The following is a 16731-nucleotide window of genomic DNA, read 5'->3' as shown; positions in this document are numbered from 1 at the left end:
AGAGCAGGGTTGGTGGGAAGGGGGTGAGTTGAGAGTGAGCCACTTGAAGTAGCTGGTCTTGGGGGAGCTTGCTGATGAGAGCCTTGCGGGAGGGGGCGTTTTCAGCCCTGAGTAAGAGTGGTCAGACACGACTGAGGTACTTGTTGTCCCTTAGACGTCACCCGACCTGTCCCCAGTGAACTCTGAACTCTTGATCCTTGCTACCCATATCCAGTTGCTTAAATGAGAACACTGGGGAGCATTCCTTGATCCCTCTCCTTGTTTCCCTTTCGGTCTATGGCTCAGGCCTGTGTCCTGCTTTTTCCCCACCTCCCTGGTTCCCAGTCAGGTCCAGCCCTCTTGCCTGTACCGGTGGCCCCTGACTGGTCTCTCCACTTGTCCCAAGTTACTCCAGGCCCTTCCCCACATAGCTTCTACCGAGGTCTTTTAGGTTGCCTCCCGCCCTTCACTGCAGTGGCTTCCCACTGCACTCAGAAAATACAGCCCGAGGCCCTGTACAGCCTCCTCACTAGGCCCTATGCAGCCCTTCTGACTGAGCTCCAGGTGATCTAGCCTCCCTGTGCGTTTCTTCCCAAAAAGAATCTGCCTGCCCAGAGGTTGTGTCCATTCTCCTCTGGACTAGGGCCTGTCCTGCCTGTGTGTTCATCCCTCTTCCTCGGGGGGTGGGGGGGGCGGGGGGGGGGGCTGGAGCCTATCTTCCTGCCCCTCCACTCTGGATTCCCGTTGCTTTGTTTCCTGCAGGCGCCCTCAGATGTCCATGCCGTGCTGAGTCCTTTTATGTTGGCCATCATTAGTTGAGAAATCACTCACCTGGCTACATTTCACGTGGAGGAGGAGTGGGTGATTCACAGGGACCCACCCTCCTTCCCGCAGAGTTGGGGTTTTTGCATAGGGGATTTTTCTGTCAGTTATTTTTTCCTCACCTTTTGGAGTATTAAAATAGCGGTGGCCGTAGGGCGTGTGCGTGTGTGCTCGCGTGTGCGCGCGCGCGCGTGTGTGTGGAGGGGGCAGTGACCACACCTCCTGGGAGTTCTCTGATCCCTACGGCTGGCTTATATTCCACCCTGTTTTCACAGAGGACAGAAAGATAGTTATGTACTGATTTTGTCAGTAAGCTTTTAAAGTAAAGCATGGTGAGTTAGTAGGTCTTTCTTACTACAGAACAGGAAATGGACAACCAGTGCCCCAGTCTGGCACAATTACTCCAGAATGCATACTGGTGTGCGAGGAAGTTAGGGTAGTACACCTCTCTGCCCTGCTGGTCCTTAAGACAGGCCTGAGATAAAGTTTTGTTAGATACAGAAGAACACATACTCCAGGTATTTATCATTGAATAATAGTGCATTTATTTGGCTCAGTTTTTTGGATGAGCAGGATGTAGGAAGTGGGCACAAAGAATCTGTTTGGCCTTGTTCCTTATTTGCCACAGGCTGATGCTGGAGAATTCTTAAGTTTCCACATAGAAAATGAGTATGAAAGAAGGCCCATACCAGTCAGGAGTTAGAGGGGTTCCCAGGTGGCCTCTGAGAGAAGGAAATGCCTACGAAGTTATTTAAGATGATTGGTGACAGAGAAACTTCTGAATTTGTCTAGCAGGTGGATCCCAGACATAGAGCTATTTTACAAGAAGTAATAAGCTGGAAATTCTGAAAATACATTTTCCTAAAGAGGGAAAATACATCCTCTTAACAACTGATTGAGGTTTCTAGAAAAATTTGAGTCCTAGTCTCAATTTTGATTGTTTTGAGCTTGCTGATAAGATTGGGTTTTTTAAAGCTTACGTATCTCCTGGAAACTGAATCTATACCATGTGAGGATTATTTTTAGGTTCTATAATAAAATCTTTCACATGGTAGAATTTTAAAGACCCGTGTGGACAGGAACAGGTCTTTGAAGGGAAACCTTAGTTTGGCTTGAAAAGTTCATCTAATCGAAAATAAACCAAGGAGGTTCACCCATCTAACTCCAGACAGTCTTCATGTGTTCAGGAAGCTCATCAGAAATCTGCTTTACCAAAACCAAATTCTTCGCTACTTGTGATAGAAAATGGTTAAATAAGCAATTTAAAATTTAACACACTGTACTTAAAGGCAATCAGTTTAAAAGATTCATGGACAAAGCACTTTATGTGTATTAGTATTATATAGTAGGTGACATGGGATAGAATAGCTTTTTCTTGCCTGCAGAGAACATGCAGTCTGAGGAGGGGCAGGCTTGTGACAGTATGAGCTGTCAGATAAGACGGAAGAGACAGAAGGTGTGATAGACTAATAGTAATCACGGTAGAAGTAGAGGCAGAAGCATCGTAGAATGGGACATCAGATCACAATGTGGGAGTACTGGTTTTTAAAGCAGAGGTTGGCAAACTACAGGTCTAAGAATGTTTTTTATGTTTTTAAAGGGTTGTAAAAATAAGCAAAGAAGAAAATGTAACAGACCATCTGGCCCTTTATAGAAGAAGGTTGGCGGACTCTTGGCTTAAGGGGTCAGGAAGTGCTTTACAAAAACTAAAATTTGAGCTGGTATTTTATAGGATAAAAATAACATTTTGATTTTCAGGGCAGCAAGGTTGAGGGTGGGGGTGTTGCTGTGGGAGGTCCAAAGTGAGAAAAGACATGAGGCGGGGCAAAAGTACTACAATGGGGTGGGGAGGGCTGAGAGTGGGCTGAGTATGTGAGGACTGGGGGAGGGGAGGAAACAATCACAGCTCCTCTTTTTTAAAAAAAAAAATTATTTGAGAGCACAAGCACGGGGAGTGGCAGAGGGACAGGGAGAAGCAGGCCCCGCATTGAGCAGGGACCCCGATGTGTAGGCTCTGTTCCAGGACTCTGGGTTCATGACCTGAGCTGAAGGCAGACGCCTAACCGACTGAGCCACCCAAGTGTCCCATCACAGCTCCTCTTAAGTAACAACAGTTCTCAAGTGAGACGTGAACCATCAAAAACTTCTGAGTAGGAGAATGTCAACGTCATAATTAGAGATAATTGTGAGAAGCTGAGGTAAGTATTCCATTTTTTCTGAGATATGCTCTCCTGATCTGTTCTTTAGAAGTGATTGTATCACTTAACAGGCCCCTGACTCTGGTGCTTGTGCACATGGGTCCAGAAAGTTTAAGGCTAAAGATTGGTTGATGTGCTTCTCATTTTATTTACGTTTTCTGAGCAGCTGCAAACATTTGTGAAGGATCCATGATCCTGTAAATTGAAGAACTTGAGAGAATCTCTAAAAAGGTAGAAAAAGTCTTGCTGAAGTCAATAATTGTATTTCAGCTGTTAAATTTCTTCACAGAGAATTTAAAATCTGTATACTCTTTCAGAATCAGCCTACCTAGGTGTGGTTATATTCTTTGAGAGATGAAATATAGAAATGTAGAAAAGATGCCCTGATTGCCAGTGATAGAGTGTCTCTGAAGACAGAACTTTACAGTAACTTGTTTCCAAAAGGGGGTCTCCCAGGAGAAAGCTGCATAACAGTATCCAAACTTTCTAAGTGTACACACCCAGGGAAAATGGGTGAAGATAAAGAAAATAAACTTTTCAGTTATTCCCCCACTGTTAACATTTAGGTGAGTAGTTTTTGAGTCTTTTTTCAGTACGTATGCACTTAGATCATTTTGTGAGAATCAGGTCCTATATGTTACACACTTTGTACCTTGTGGTGGAATAAGGTGTGGCCTGCTAGTTGAGGAGGATGCTGAATACTGTGTTCCCATGGTTCTCCCTGGAGTCTCCTCGCTCTCATACTCGTTCTCTTCTGAGCATACGAGGGGCGCTGTACTGATTCTGAGCCTCACCAACAGGGAACCATTGGTATGTGAACTATTTTTTGCAGAAGTCAGAACCCTAGTCTCAGAGTGCAAAGGTGATGAAGACTTTCATTCAAACCTCTTGATTTGTTGATTGGCTTCATCCAAAGTTGTTCAGATGGACTAAGATTATGAAGAGGGTACTGCTCCAGCCAAATAGCAGTTACCTTTATGAACTGAGTCCTTCAAAAGGCCTTGTTTGCACCAGAGTCATCCCTGAGGATTCCTGACCAGTCCTGGGAGGTCAGGGACCCTCCCACCCAAATCCCTGCCTGGGCCTGTCCATCCAGAGCCTCCCTCCCCATCTTCCCCATGAGAGTTGCCATGGTCTCTGGACACAGCCACTACTCTTAGTGGGGCTGCGTGATTCCCGTTTCCCTTGAATGGGAGATTGGCCCCCCTGGTATTAGCAACAAATATGTGGGTCCCTGTGGACCTCACTTCAGAGGACAGGCACCCACATGGACCAGCACTTGCTAACATTTACCCTCTCATGGTGAGCTTCCCAAGAGCCATACTGCCCCCATACCAGAATTTTAGTGTCCTGGAAGGAGAGGTGTGTGTGTGTGTGTCTTTTGTTTGTTTTAAGGAGAAAGCCAGTGTGTTCGTGGTAGAATATAAAAAATGCAAATATTTACCATTGCCTCACCACAGTTGATATTTTGGTATATATCATTCATCTCTTTTTTGGGGCCACAATTCTATGCATTTTTACAAAAATAGCATATTAAATAATTTTTAGTTTTTAAAAACACCCTTTAAAATACCAAAAAAAACCCCACCCCTTCTTATTCAAAAGGGAATGCCCATTCAGTAACAGGAAAATTGTGTTACTAGGCAGAGCCAAAGATGAAAAATACACAGGAACAAGACAAGGATGCTCATTCTTGCCACTTTTATTGAACATAGTATTGGAAGTCCAAGTCAGAACTATCAGGCAAGAAAAAGAAAGAAAATGTATCTAGATTGGAAAGGAAGAAGTAAAACACACTATCTGCTGATGACACGATATTATACATAGAAAACCCTACAGACTCCCATCAAAAAACTATTAGGACTAATCAATGAATTCAGTAAAGTTGCAGGATACAAAATCAATACACAAATTCTGTTGTGTTTCTAGACACTAATAACAAACTCAAGAGGAATAAAGATAATGATCCCATTTGCAGTTGCATCAAAAAATGAAATACCTGGGAATATTTTGGTTTTTTAAGGTTTATAATTTATTTTAGAGAACGTGCGTGTGCATGTGCTTGAGAGTGGTGGGGAGGGGCAGAGGGAGAGGAGAGAGAGAATCTTTTTTTAAAGATTTTATTTATTTATTTGACAGAGACACAGCGAGAGAGGGAACACAAGCAGGGGGAGTGGGAGAGAGAGAAGCAGGCTTCCTGCTGAACAGGGAGCCCGATGCGGGGCTCGATCCCAGGACCCTGAGATCATGACCTGAGCCGAAGGCAGACCCTTAACGACTGAGCCACCCAGGCATCCCGGAGAGAGAGAATCTTAAGCAGGTTCCACACCCAGTGCAGAGCCTAACGTGGGGCTTGATCTCGAGACCCTGAGATCATGACCTGAGCCAAAATCAAGAGTGGGGTGCTTAACTGACAGAGCCGCCCAGGCTCCCCAGTACTTAGGAATGTTTAACCAAGAAGGTGGAAGACCTGTACACTGAAAACTACAAGACATTGATGAAAAAATTGAAGACAACCCGAACAAGTGGAAAGATATTCCATGCTTTTGGATTAGAAGAATAAATATTGTTAAAATGTTCCTAATATCCAAAGCAATCTGCAGATTCAGTGCATTTCCTATCAAAATTCCAATGACATTTTTCAAAGAAATAACACAAATAATTCTAAAATTTGCATGGAAGTACAAAAAAACCCTGAATAGCCAAAGCAATCTTGAGAAAGAACGAAGCTGGAGGCACTGTGCTCCTTGACTTCAAACTAAACTACCAAGCTGTAGTAACTAAAACAGTACAGTATCAGCCTCAAAAAAAGACACACAGATCATTGGAACAGAAGAGAGAGCCCAGAAATAAACCCACGCATATATGGTTGGCTCATTTACCACAAGGGAGCCAAGAATATACTGTGAGCTAAGGACAGTCTTCTCAGGAAATGTTGCCAGGAAAACTGGACTGCTATCTCACACCATACACAAAACTCGAAATGGATTAAAGACTTGAACATAAGACCTGAAACCGTAAAACTAGCAGAAAACACAGGCAGTAGTAAACTCCTTGACATCGGTGTTGGTGATGAGTTTTTAATCTGACACCAAAATCAAAAGCAGCAAAAGTGAGTAAGTGGGTCTACATCACATTAAAAAGCTTCTGCACAGGGGCACCTGGGTGGCTTAGTTGAGCGTCTGCCTTCAGCTCAAGTCGTGATCCCAGAGTCCTGGGATCGAGCCCCACGTTGGGCTCCCTACTTGGCGGGGAGCCTCCTCTTCTCCCTCTGCCCCACCCCCTGCTTGTGCTCGCTCTCCCTCTCTCTCTCAAATAAAGAAATAAAATCTTAAAAAAAAAAGTTTCTGCACAGCAAAGGAGAAACCATCAACAAAATGGAAAGGCAACCTACTGAATGGGAGAAATATGTGCAAGTCATGTATCTGATAAGGGACTAATACCCAAAATATATAAATAACTCATACAACTCAGTAGCAAATAAAAAAAATAAGCCCAAACAGTCAGACTTAAAAATGGGCAGAGGATCTGAATAGATATTTTTTTTCTAAAGAAGACATACAGATGGCCAACAGGTACATGAAAAGATGTTTGATCTCATTAATCGGTAAATGCAAATCAAAACCACAATGAGATACAACCTCACACTTGATAGAGTGGTTATTATCAAAAAGACAAGAAATCTTAAGTGTTGATAAGGATGTGGAGAAAAGAGAACCCTTATCCACTGTCAATGGGAATGTATATTGTTACGACCACTATGAAAAACAGTATAGATGTTTCTCAGTTAGAATTACCATATGATCCAGCAGTTCCACATACAGTGGAATATTTTTCAGCCATAAAAAAGAATGAAATCTTGCCATTCACAACAACATGGATGGTCCTTGAGGGCATTATGCTATGAGAAGTAAATAAGAGAAAGACAAATATACTATGATCTCTCTTATATGTGGGAAAAAAAAAAAAAAGCTTATTAGAACAGATGGGTGGAAGTATAGTGCATTATTGAATGACACCTGAAAATACCTTACTGTTGTCTAGTAATTTGTGACCATCTCCTATAAAAAAATCAAAAAAGATGAAAAATATAAATAAAATCCTGTCCATTCAGATTACTGCTGTATATGCTCTTCTAAGCCATTTTGGGGGCATATATTTTATAAAAGTAGATTTATTCTAAATACCATTTTATAATTTGCTTTTTAAAATAATAGCTTTATTGAGATGTAATTCAGATATAATATTCACCATTTTAAAGCATACAGTGCAGTCAGTTTTGGTATATTAAAGAATTTTGCAGTGTTCAGCACTTTCTAATTTTAGAACATTTTCATCATCCCAGGAAGAAACCTTTACCCATTAGCTGTCACTTCCCATTCTTCCCTGCTCCCAACCCTAGACAGTCATTCATCTATTTTGTTTCTACTGGTTTGCCATTTCTTGAACTTTATACAAATTGAATCATATAGTATGTAGTTTTTTGCAAGTGATTTCATTCACACAGTATAATGTTTTCAAGGTTCATTCATGCTGTAGCATGTATCAGTAATTTTTTTTTTTTTTTAAAGATTTTATTTATTTATTTGACAGAGACACAGCGAGAAAGGGAATACAAGCAGGGGGAGTGGGGGAGGGAGAAGCAGGCTTCCTGCTGAGCAGGGAGCCCGATGCGGGGCTCAATCCCAGGACCCTGGGATCATGACCTGAGCCGAAGGCAGATGCTTAATGACTGAGCCACCCAGGCGCCCCAGTAATTTCTTTTTATAGGAAATAATATTCCACTGAATAGATAGACTACATTTTGTTTATACATTTAGCAGGTGATGGACATTGGGTTGTTTCCTCTTTTTGGATATTATGAATAATGCTGTTGTGAAAAGTCCTGTACAAGTTTTTGTGAGAACCTGTTTTTTTTAATCTGTTGTATATATAAGTGGTCATATGGCAACTCTGTGTTTAATATTTTGAGGTACTGCCAGACTATCAAAGCAGCTGGGACAATTTTGCATTCCTGTCAGCAATGTGTGAGAGTTCTAGTTTCTTCACATCTTCACCAACACTTGTTGTTGTCCATCATTTTTATTCCAGCCATCCTAGTGGGTGTGAAGTGGTTTCTCATTGTGGTTTTGATTTGTATTTCCTTAATGACTAATAATGTTACACATCCTTTTATGTATTTACTGACCATTTAGGTATCTTCCTTGGAAAAATGTCAGTTCATATCCTTTGCCCATTTTTAAAATTGGGTTGTCTTTTTATTGAGTTATAAGAGTTCTTTACATACATACAATTTCTTTATCAGTATATGACTTGTAAATATTTTCTCACATTCTTTGGGTTATCTTTTCACTTTCCTGATGGTCACTTTTGATGCAAAAAATTTTTTAACTTTGGTGAAGTCCATGTTGTCTGTTTTTTCTTTGGTTGCTTTTGGTGTCATATTTAAGAAACCACTGCCTAATTGAAGGTCATGAAGATATGCACCTGCTTACTTCTAAGAATTTTATAGTTTTAGCTCTTACCTTTAGCCTGTGATTCATTTTGAGTTAATCTTTGTGTATGGTGTGGGATTTTGGTCTAGTTTCACTCTTTTGCATGTGGATACCCTGTTGTCCATTAGCTAAAAAGACTGGTCTTTTTTTTTTTTTTTTTTTTAAGATTAAGATTTTATTTATTTGAGACAGAGAGAATGAGAGACAGAGAGCATGAGAGGGAGGAGGGTCAGAGGGAGAAGCAGACTCCCCGCCGAGCAGGGAGCCCAATGCGGGATTCAATCCCGGGACTCCAGGATCATGACCTGAGCCGAAGGCAGTCGCTTAACCAACTGAGCCACCCAGGCGCCCCTAAAAAGACTGGTCTTCTCCCCCACTGAATGGTCTTGGTACCCTTGTCAAAAATTAATTGACCACAAATGGAGGGGTTTATTTCTGGACTTTAAATTCTATTCTGTTGATCTATATGTCTATCCTTATTATGCCAATACTGTCTTTTTTTTTTTTTTAATTTTTTTTTTTTTTAAGATTTTTATTTATTTGCGAGAGAGAGAATGAGAGACAGAGAGCATGAGAGGGAGGAGGGTCAGAGGGAGAAGCAGACTCCCTGCTGAGCAGGGAGCCTGATGGTGGGACTCGATCCCAGGACTCCAGGATCATGACCTGAGCCGAAGGCAGTCGCTTAACCAACTGAGCCACCCAGGCGCCCGCCAATACTGTCTTGATTACTTAGCTTGGTAGTAAGTTTTGAAATTAGGAATTGTGAATCCTCCAAATTTGTTCTTTTGCAGGATTGTTTTGTCTATTCTGAGTCCCTTGCATTCCCTTGTGCATTTAAAGATCAGTTTGTCAATTTCTGCCAACTACAATTTTCTTTCTTTCTTTCTTTGAGAGAGAGAGAGAATGAGAGAGAGCACATGAGAGGGAGGAGGGTCAGAGGGAGAAGCAGACTCCCCGCTGAGCAGGGAGCCTGATGCGGGACTCGATCCCGGGACTCCAGGATCATGACCCAAGCCGAAGGCAGTCGCCCAACCAACTGAGCCACCCAGGCGCCCTACAACTTTCTTTTACTATGTCTTGAACATTTTCTTTTTCTTAGTCTGTCATTGTGCTGTTCAGTTCAGTAGCCATGAGCTACATGTGCCTAGTGAGCATGTGAGTTGTGGCCAGTCCAGATTGATACGTGCAGTAAGTATAAACTGACACCTGGTTTTGAAGAGTTCATATGGAAAAAAAGAACACACACTATCACATGAACAATTTTTTATGTTGATTACATATTAAAATGATAAAATTTTATATTGGGTTAAATAATACGCATTGCATAAGTTTACCTATTTACATTTTTAACATGGCTAGTACAAGATTTCAAATTATGTGATTCTCATATCTGTGTTAAACAAGTATTTTTTATTTTATTTTATTTTTTTAAGATTTTATTTATTTATTTGACAGAGAAAGACACAGCGAGAGAGGGAACACAAGCAGGGGGAGGGGGAGAGGGAGAAGCAGGCTTCCTGTGGAGCAGGGAGCCCAATGTGGGGCTTGATCCCAGGACCCTGGGACCATGGCCTGAGCCGAAGGCAGATGCTTAACGACTGAGCCACCCAGGTGCCCCCAAAAGTATTTTTTAATAGCGTGGCATGAAGTTTCTTGATTCACTTGTCTGTGGTTGGACACTGAGATTATTGCCAGTGTTCTCTGTTTTATGTGGTGCTCTAATGAGTGACCTAGTATCCAGGTCTTTGTGCACTTCTGTGATGCTGCCCGGACCAGGTTCTGGAGGACTTGGGAAATGTGTTTGCTGCTTCTGAGTCTAGGGCATGCAAACTATCCTGTTATAGAGTTGAGTTGAGAATTAATGTTTCCATATTTAAAAAATAATATTGTTTCAAAATAAGGCTGTGAACAGACTCCACAAATACTGATTGAGCCCCTCTCCCAATGTGTCAGGTTCTGTTCTAAGAGATGGGAACACAACTTGCATGAGTCCAAATTCTAGCCCTCATGGAGCCTATGTTGTAATAAGGGAAAGGGATAGTCCATAAACCATAACTGTATCAGTTAATACTGAAGAGCCGTGTTGGGAAGGACAAGAAAACCGGCCTATGGGCTACAGTGTGGTGGGAATACTGTCCTGATCGAATCGTCAGGGGATGCTTTCTGAGCAAATCACATTTGAGCAGGGACTGGAAGAAGCAAGGAAGGGAGCCATGTGCAGATCTGGGAGAAGAATGTTTTTAGGTAGAGGAGTCGGGAAGTGTAGAGACCTTGATACGGGAATATGCTTGGTTTGTTTTATTAGGAACAGCAAGGAGGCCAATGTAGCTAGAGCGTGCTGAGAAGTAGTTGGATTTGGAATACATTTTTTTTTTTAAAGATTTTATTATTTGACAGAGAGAGAGAGAGCATGAGCAGGCAGAGGGGGAGGCAGAGGGAGAGGGAGAAGCAGGCTCCCTGATGAGCAGGGAGCCTGATGCAGGACTCAATTCCAGGACCCTGGGATCATGACCTGAGCTGAAGGCAGATGCTTAACCAACTGAGCCACCCAGGTGCCCCTGGAATGCATTTTGAAGATGGAACTTACAGTCTCTGCTGATGGATTGGGTGTGGGGCATGTGAGGAACGGAAGGCCTTCATGACCTGAGCAATGAATGGTGTGGTACCATTTACTGAGCCAGGGATTGCCAGACTGGATTAGAGAGGGAGGGGAACCCAGAGTTCAGTGTTAGACCTTAACGACTGAGCTGTTAAGTTTGAAATGCCTTTTGGGTGTTCAAGTGGAGATGTTGAGGTGGTAACTATGATGCACCAGTCTGGAAATCACAGAGGACGTGGAGCTAGCGATGCATATTTGGAGTTAAAAAAAGCTACTTGAACATCGAGCAGGTTGAGTGAGTATTCACTATTGCATTTGGGAACATGGAGGTCTTTGGGGACTTTGGTAAGAGGTGTCCGTAGGCTGTGCTGGGGTGGTGGGTGAAAATTTTCAGAGAAGAATGGGATGCGTGTATTGACAACTCCTTGAAAGAGTTTGCTTTAACATGGACAGAATGATGGGGGATGGGTGAGCTGGGGACAGATTGCCCTTTCCCTGCACTGGTGGGAGTGTCCTGGAGAGAGGCTGTGAGGGGAGTGGCTGAGATCCCGCCCCAGAGTGGAGATGGGCCTCTCTCCTAGCATCAGGAGAGAAGGCCAAGTAGACTGGCAGGCTTTCCATTCAGCAGTGAGAGGTTGAGGAAATTTCACGTCACCTCTGTTGCCAAAGAAACAGAGGGTGACAAGGTGGGAAGGGGTATTGTAGGATTTGTTACGGAGTTAAATGTAAAATTCGCATAATTTTTTTTTTTTTAAGATTTTATTTATTATTTATTTGAGAGAGAGAATGAGACAGAGAGAGAGAGCATGAGATGGGGGAGGATCAGAGGGAGAAGCAGACTCCCCGCTGAGCAGGGAGCCCGATGTGGGACTCGATCCCGGGACTCCAGGATCATGACCTGAGCCGAAGGCAGTCGCTTAACCAACTGAGCCACCCAGGTGCCCAAATTCGCATAAATTTTTAATATCAAACGTAAGACTTCATATAAATTGAGTTACTTCAGAGTGCTTACCTTTGGGGTTCTCTCTCCTGTGCCTTTGGGGGTATTTTGGTGGAAAAGTTTGAGAAGCCACTTCATTATTGTATTCTATTGTTATGTTGTTAAATCTCACCCAAGTGAGTATTTAACCTTAAAGAGTTTGAGATTCACTTACCCATTTTGTTAGCCTTAATAGAGCTTTTGCAGCTGCTCCAATATCCCTCCATTTGTGCATCTTAATTGTTGTTTGGCAAGCCACTTCATTCTGCAGCAGGAAAGGCCTGGTGCAGTAGGCTGCGGGGTGCCTGTAGGTAGAATGCCCTCGTTCCCATCCTCTCCACTTCGTTTGGGGAGGAGGGTGTGGAAGAAGGCAGGGCCCCTGAAGTGCGACACCCTCCAAGGATATTTTAGCAGACCTTTTCCTGTTGTCTCAAAACACTTAACAAATACACTGCACATCTTTAATTCTGACAGGGTGGTTTGAGTGAGCTGAGTGTACTGCTATTAGCCAGCCTTTTATGATACTTAACAATCTGTAGTGACTAAACGTTACTTGGCAGGGGCGCCTGTGTGGCTCAGTCGGTTAAGCCTCTGCCTTGGGCCCAGGTCATGATCTCAGGGTCCTGGGATTGAGTCCTTTAGCAGGGAGTCTGCTTCTCTCTCTCCCACTCCCCCCTGCTTATGCTCTCTCTTTCTCTTTCTCTGTCAAAAAAATAAATAAAGGGCGCCTGGGTGGCTCAGTCGGTTAGGCGACTGCCTTCGGCTCAGGTCATGGTCCTGGAGTCCCTGGATCGAGTCCCGCATCGGAATCCCTGCTCGGCGGGGAGTCTGCTTCTCCCTCTGGCCCTCCTCCCTCTTGTGCTCTCTGTCTCTCATTCTCTCTCTCGCAAATAAATAAATAAAATCTTTAAAAAAAAAAATTATAAAAAAAATAAATAAAATCTTTTTTTTTTTTTTTTAAAGATTTTATTTATTTGAGAGAGAGAGACACAGCGTGAGAGGGAACAGAAGCAGGGGGAGTGGGAGAGGGAGAAGCAGGCTTCCCGCGGAGCAGGGAGCCCGATGCGGGGCTCGATCCCAGGACCCTGGGATCATGACCTGAGCCGAAGGCAGATGCTTAACAACTGAGCCACCCAGGCACCCCCAAAAAATAAATAAAATCTTTAAAAAAAAAAAGTTATTCGGCTTCTTTCCTGTTAGTCGCATTTGCCTACTTTCTTTCCATACAATTTTAGTATGATTAATACCCACGTCCCCCGTTTAGGTTCTTCAACCTTTCTTTTTTTTATATATAAAGAGTGACATTTTAATTTTTTTTTTTTTTTTTTTAGGGAGGGAGAGAGAGAGAAAGGGGGGAGGGGCAGAGGAAAAGGGAGAATCTTAAGCAGACTCCCCGCTGAGCTCAGAGCCTCACTCAGGGCTCAGTCTCAAGACCCTGAGATCACGACCTGAGCCAAAATCAAGAGTCAGATGCTTAACTGACTGAGCCACCCAGGCGCCCTAGTTTTTCAACCTTCTTAGTGAGAGTGCTGTTTGAATTATCCCACAGTTAGTTCGTGGGATGGGAGCATGTGAAAAATCAGAGGTCTGTCCCCCACACATGAGATGGCTGGGGCCTAGGGGGAGCTTGATCTGTAATGAGTGGTTTATTTGCATGACTAGGCCGCATGCCCCTGGCTTCCCAGTTCTCACACCACCTTGTGGGCCCACCTATATGGTGTGGCCCTGCTCCTTCTCTCATCCTGTCTTGAATCGGGAAAGCAGAGGCGTGCCTGCTTTTGCCTGCAGCACTCTCCGTTCCTAGAGGCTGGCTTCCTCAGGTCACTAGACAGGAAGCCTTTCCTGACCACGCTCTGCATGGCCCCTCTTTGGATCCCTGCACAGGAACCTTTCTTGCCTTTATTCCTCCACCAAGTGTGACGGGAGCACTCCTTTATTACTTCTTGGTCTTCCCCTCTAGTCTGTGGGCTCCATGAAGGCAAGGACCATGGTCTTGTTTTGAGCCTACTAGGTCCAGCACCTGGTGAGGGGTATGGCACACTCGTGCTCAGAAAGTATGTAGAACGAACACATGTATGAATCTAGACTTGTAATCCAGATTGCCATTAAGGGGGCTCATGTGTCACTCTTTCAGCCAGGGCTTGGCCTGTTGTCATTTGGCAGTCCTTCACAATTCTTGGTACCAGAGCTTTTGTGGAGTTTGGAAATTTTAAGATTTTAGAATGGCATTAGTGAATATACCATATATTGTGAAACATCCTAAGCAGCATCCTCTAATCAAACAGATTTTTGCAGCAAAGTACATGACTATTTGCACTAAGTGGGACAAACAGAGACTATGGATAGCCTCACATTGCATCAGGGCTGCCCAGTGAGTTACGATCATGTTTTCAGAGGTTTTGGGGTTTCAGAATCACAGATAAGGGATGGTGGACCTGTTTTAGTGAATGTCCATTATGCATTCTGCCGTGTGCTGTAAATGCAGGGGAAGAAAGCAGTTCCTGCCCTCCTGTGTAGGGTGGGCGACCGCCATCATGTGGAGTATTGAGCACACACATACACGGAAGGCACTGCTCGGGGGGCTCGGGCGTTTCTGTCACCCCCATTTGCTTTTGAGAAGTGCCCTCTGCAGGGGCTCAGTGCTTCATGCGTGCTGCACGGGGGTGCGGGCGGAGGGGTGGCCCACGTAGGAAGGGGCTGTTCGGGGTCATTCTGGATCAGGTTCCCTTGGATCTGGCCACAGGGATTCAAGGAGTAGAGAGTGAGATGCACTGCGGGGCACGCCCTGTGTTCCTTGTCTCCTTCACTGGCCGGGGGCCGGAGCCCAGAGGCCGGAGCCCAGAGGCGGAGGCTGGCGGGGGGCGGATTTGAGGTCCTCAGTGCTAGCACGGACTTCTCTGCGGCCCTGCACTTTGCCCTCTTGGCTGGATCAGGAGTTTTCAACATTAGATGGATTTAATGTATGTCTTCTGACTTTTAAAATAGGAGTATAACTTTATTTTTTTTTTAAAGATTTTATTTATTTATTTTAGAGAGAGAGTGAGAGAGAGAGCGCAAGAGGGGGTAGGGTTAGAGGGAGAAGCAGACTCCCCGCCGAGCAGGGAGCCCGATGTGGAACTCGATCCCGGGACTCTGGGATCATGACCTGAGCCAAAGGCAGTTGCTTAACCAACTGAGCCACCCAGGCACCCAGTATAACTTTATTTTAATGTTTATTTTAAGATGCATTTTTGATGTAGAGAGAAATCTTCAACTTAAAAAAATCTACCTGCTTTCTGAAATGGTGCTTGAATTGTGAAAAAAATGTTTAATTGCCAGGCTGCAGGAAAGCCAGCTCTGTGTTACTAGAAAATGAGGAGCCAATACTCAAATATTTCAAGCATTTAGAAGGATGTAGTGTGGAGTAGTTTGTTCCTGGAGCAGGTGTGGCACTTTGTACTATTTCTAGTTTTTCTCTGGTGTTTGATAAATTATGTAGAATGTATTAAATCTCATCTGAGCATGTCTACTGAAGCTTATTCTTTCAACTTAGGGTTATTTTTGTCCAAGGTACTTAAGATTTAATGAGCCATGACACTGAATTAGAGACATGCTTTCAGTCTTTCAGTGTTTATAAGAGATATACTACAGTTTTCAAAAGGACTTGTGAGAATTGTCTTCTGCAATGTATTTTAAGATCATCAAGAGTAGAGTTTGTATTGTGAAAACTTGCTCCAAGACACATTCTGGGGTTTTATGAGTGAGTAATGGTGACAGGACAAGGTGGCGTCACCCATGCAGTGGTCATTCTTTGCAAACAGTTTATTTAATAGCGTTTAAAAGAGACTCCTTCTTGGGTTTTATAATTACCCTTTCCTGGGGACCAATTTATAAGGTAAACAATATCTGGTAGTATTATTTCTTAGAGCGAGTGTGTTAGTTTAAAATGTTTGCATCAGGGTGCCTGGGTGGCTCAGTCGTTAAGCGTCTGCCTTCGGCTCAGGTCATGATCCCAGGGTCCTGGGATCGAGCCCCGCATTGGGCTCCCTGCTCCGCGGGAAGCCTGCTTCTCCCTCTCCCGCTCCCCCTGCTTGTGTTCCCTCTCTCTCGCTGTGTGTCTCTCTCTGTCAAATAAATGAAATCTTTAAAAAAAATTAAAAAATAAAATGGTTGCATCTGTATGGCATGTATAAGCATGCCAGTTTCCAAGTGTAGCCTCTAGAGTATTATATAGAAGAGTGGGGTTGTTTTTGAAAGGTCATAATTGAAAAGTTTTATGTGTCTTAATTGCTTAAATATTTTCTTTCACCGGGATTATTAAGAAAAACACAGAATGTAATGTGGGAAAATGTGAAATGGATGCAAACACCAGAAGATTTTCCACAGAAGTTTTTTATTCACTATGAGGCACATGGGAAGGCTCCATTAACACTTTAGATGGTATCATAGTTTTGGAAAAACCATTTCACCATAGGGGTGTTTACAAGAACTGCAGCCTTCTCTGCCAGCCAGGCTTTGACGTTTGCTTAGCTTACAGATAGCAAGTGAAGCACTGTCAAACCCAACTTAAAACTACCTGTGTTGTCAACATACAGATTCTCTTTATTCAGTTTTTAAACTACAAATTTATCAATCTGAGTAATTCGAAATATAGTAGCATAAAAAAGAATTAGATATGCC

At 43.4% G+C, this 16731-nt stretch overlaps 1 protein-coding gene across 1 annotated transcript in view; it reads left to right on the top strand.

Moving 5' to 3' along the window:
* The first annotated feature begins 2820 nt into the window (after positions 1-2820).
* TRAF3 (TNF receptor associated factor 3) overlaps positions 2821-16731 on the top strand; it is a 95677-nt gene continuing 81766 nt past the window's right edge. Inside the window, exon 1 of the mRNA XM_034993166.1 lies at positions 2821-2999. The gene's annotated coding sequence lies outside the window, so the exon portion shown is untranslated. The remainder of the gene's footprint in view (positions 3000-16731) is intronic.

Source organism: Mirounga leonina, unplaced genomic scaffold (assembly GCF_011800145.1).
Source record: "Mirounga leonina isolate KUSES-001 unplaced genomic scaffold, KU_Mleo_1.0 Mir_82, whole genome shotgun sequence".
Classification (NCBI taxonomy): Eukaryota; Metazoa; Chordata; class Mammalia; order Carnivora; family Phocidae; genus Mirounga; species Mirounga leonina.
This window is presented reverse-complemented; position numbering and strand designations above follow the sequence as displayed.